This window comes from Grammomys surdaster, unplaced genomic scaffold, assembly GCF_004785775.1.
Source record: "Grammomys surdaster isolate TR1022 unplaced genomic scaffold, NIH_TR_1.0 125956, whole genome shotgun sequence".
NCBI classification, from domain to species: domain Eukaryota; kingdom Metazoa; phylum Chordata; class Mammalia; order Rodentia; family Muridae; genus Grammomys; species Grammomys surdaster.
The window spans coordinates 301956-305519 of NW_021620775.1; the positions used below are offsets into that span (position 1 = coordinate 301956).

Sequence of the window (3564 nt, forward strand, 5' to 3'; positions counted from 1 at the left end):
TATATATATATATATATATATATATATATATATATATATATATATATGTGGACGCCCACGCCTGCGGGTGTCTGCAGACCCTGAAAAGTTACAGATGGTTGTGAGCCATTGTGTGGGTGCTGGGGACTGAACCCAGGTTCTCTGCAAGAATAGAAAGTGCTCTGAACTGTTAAGCTGTCTCTCGGACCTCCTTATTTAACTTTGTTTTTGGAGTCAGGGGCTCGTACAGCCCAGTTTGGGAAGACTAGGTTGCCAAAGATAGCTTGAACCTCTGATCTCTTTGCATTCTTTGTCAAAGCTCTAGCAAAGACATGTGTCACCATACTGTCACACACGAAAGCACAGCTGCTTTCTTCCAAGCTCCCTGTCATTTCCTCTCTGCCACCCAATTCCTCCTTCTGGCCAAATTTAGGCACAGAGTGCCAGTTCCCCTCATTACTTCCTCGGGCTCTGTGGAAGATGAAACTGTCAGTCAACAGTAACAAGAGCTGAGATCTCCTGAGCTCTCTGTGTGTGAGGCACTCCCCACAGGACGGAGAGGCAAAGGGAAGCCAAGCAACTTGCTCTAGTTTATCCATAGCAAGTAGTGGAGTGCTGGTATTGCAGCCAGGCTCAGACTTCAAAGCTAAACACAGGCTCCTGTGTTGAGTATCAGTGTGGATAGACAATGGGGCCAGGAGTCAGAGTAACAATCCACTCGAGGTATGAGGGGAATCTCGTTTAACAGGACTCAGTAGCCAGTGCTGGTTCAAACTTTCAGAGTCTGACTCGGGACAGTTTACTTTAGGCATATGTAAGCCCAGCACAATTTGGAAAAAAAAGGTTTCTGGTGGCAGTTAACTCAATCTCAAGTGTACAACAAAGCTTAAGATTTGATTAGACTGAAACTCTTTTCAAAGCACATATGACATCTATAAAAATGGGTTCTATTGACTGAGGGGGGGAAATGCTCAAAGGTACAGGGAGGAGGAATCTAGGAAGAGACCACTCCAGCCTAGGCAGTGGTGGCACACGCCTTTAATCCCAGCACTTAGGAACATTTCATTTTCTTAACGTTTCTGTGAAGTATGTTTTACTACCAAATGAATTACATTAGAAATGTGGCCTGCAGCACAGAGAGGCCAACTCGGATGCAGCCTCACAGTTCTATGGGGAGCCATTACACAGTTCTACAGACAGCCGTCCAATATGTACCTAACACAGAACAAAGTCTATACAAACCTGTCAGCTCCCCCAACAAGCTTTCTGTTAATTCCTTTCTTTTTCTTTTCTTTTTGCTTTTAAAATTGCTTTATTAATTTCAAATTATGAAAAAGATTTTTTTTCTAAAATAGGTTAAATTGCCATGCTGACAGGAGTGTTTAGAATGAAATACAACAATTAAACAATGTTTAGAATGAAATGCAACAATTAAACAATGTTTAGTAGAAACGTTAAGTGGAAACACCAAAAGTTTACAGAAAAAAAAAATACCCACTAGATACAAGCTTGTAAAACAGTAGCCATTTTATGAGCTCAGAGAAAATCTTAGATTTCAAGGTATGAGGCACAAGTCGTAATGATTGTCAGGTCCCGGTGTTAGGAACCACATGTAAGGCCTTGCCTGCTGCTCCTCACTCTTTTTCTTGGCTTCCATCTCCTGCTCTACAAATCTCCCAACATCCCCTTTCATTGTGATCAACATGTCTATTAGGTATAGCCCATAGAAAGTTACACACAAATTGTCTGACTTTCCTTCTGACAGCTCCCCCAGGCTTCTTGTTTTCAACCTCTTCCAGAAGGTGGGATTCTTCACTTTGTCTGGAGGCCTTCCCACCTTTGTCTTTTTTTTTTTTTCTTTTTCTTTTTTTTTTTTTTGGTTTTTCGAGACAGGGTTTCTCTGTATAGCCCTGGCTGTCCTGGAACTCACTCTGTAGACCAGGCTGGCCTCGAACTCAGAAATCCACCTGCCTCTGCCTCCCAAGTGCTGGGATTAAAGGCGTGTGCCACCACCGCCCGGCTCACCTTTGTCTTTCTTGAAATCCAGTATGACTTGTTTGATTTTGGATGCCATTACTCCTGGGCGGATCCTTGCCTTCTCTTCCTAGAGATGCTCACCACCAGGTGCAAGCTTCTACTTCTCAGACCCGCTCCTCTCTTCCTCCTCCTGCTGCTTTCCCCAGGCACTGTGCAGGCCACCAGGAGTGTGCCTGACACCAGGAGCTGCGCCACCAGGAACAGGTGCCTCAGTTAGGGATGGTGGACTGGAGAGAATGCTTTAATTATTTTCAATGAATTACTGTTGTTTTAGGTGACTTTTAGGTGGAAAATATTATCTCACTAACATTTCCTATTCTCAAATTGAGTCTACAAACTACTATAAGCCCAATACTGTATTTGTATTAATAATTCCAATGATCATGTTCAGTGTTAATGATACAGAGTTGTAATTTCAGAATGGCTTCAGTGGTAATTAGAACCAAAACTACAAATATGCCTTTCCCATAATTGATTATGGATCCATTCTGTTCACTCTTTATTTTTTTTCAACCCCACCCCCACTCTTATTTTTTGAGTTTGCTCTGTGACTACATCCTTTGTAAATGCACTTTCTACCTACTGATAATTCTGCTTATATTCTGGGCATGCATTGATTATCTAAATCCTGCCTATATTATCGATTTGAGGTAACACTTGAACTTCTAGGTGTCTTCAGGCCTTACTTGCCCTAAAGTATCCCCCAGGGAAGCAGCCAAGATGACTCTCGTGCTAGGAGAATCCTCTCGTTCTCAGAGGTGACTTGGTTTTCACTGGAGCAAGTAGCTGACTGCCCGTTTTCCATGTTTGCTAATTGAACTGCAGCACTGGTTTCCCTGGGGGCAGTGGGGGGTGGGGTGGGCGGTTCTAGGGCTTCCAAATTGCTCCAGGCGATTTGATTTTACTCTCAGACTGAAAGCTATTCCTACTTTCTGGCTACTTCAGGAGGAAGCTTTTTTCTTTTCTTCCCCCCACCCCCTAGTTTTTCAAGAAGATGGGGCTTCCCTGTGTAGCCTTGGCTGTCCTGAAACTCATTCTGGAGATCAGTCTGGCCTGGAATTTAGATCTGCGTCTGCCTCCCAAGCGCTGGGACTAAAGGCCCACACTACGCCTGGCTAAGGAGTAAGCTTAGTCTTAATTCCCAGATCCTGGTATGGCCTTCCTGCTCACCTCTCTTCTGAACCATCTTTCTTGCTTCAAGCAGTTTGTAGTTGTTCCACACGAGTCAGGGTTCAGGATTCTAAGCAGTAGAAGATGACTGTGTACAACTGCCAGAGAGGATTTATGGGAAAGACGGTGGGTAGACCCCAGTATGAAGGCTAGGGATCCAGAAGAGGAGCCAGGCAGATATGGGGGAGGTGGACAGCTGTGAGCACAACCTAGTCACCACACCAAGGGAGCAGCTTGGAAGCCTTTGTCACTGTGGCACTGAGCACTGCCTCTGGCATGGCTGTCACCTCGGGAAACATCAGAGATCTCTGCTGCATCTGGCAGCGTCCTCTGTAAGGGTAAAAATTAAAACAGCTCAGCAGAGACCACAAACAACTT

At 44.4% G+C, this 3564-nt stretch overlaps 1 pseudogene; it reads right to left on the reverse strand.

Annotated features, from left to right (window-relative positions):
* Positions 1-1534: 1534 nt before the first annotated feature.
* LOC114609387 lies at positions 1535-2053 on the reverse strand (annotated as a pseudogene).
* Between the last annotated feature and the right edge of the window lie 1511 nt (positions 2054-3564).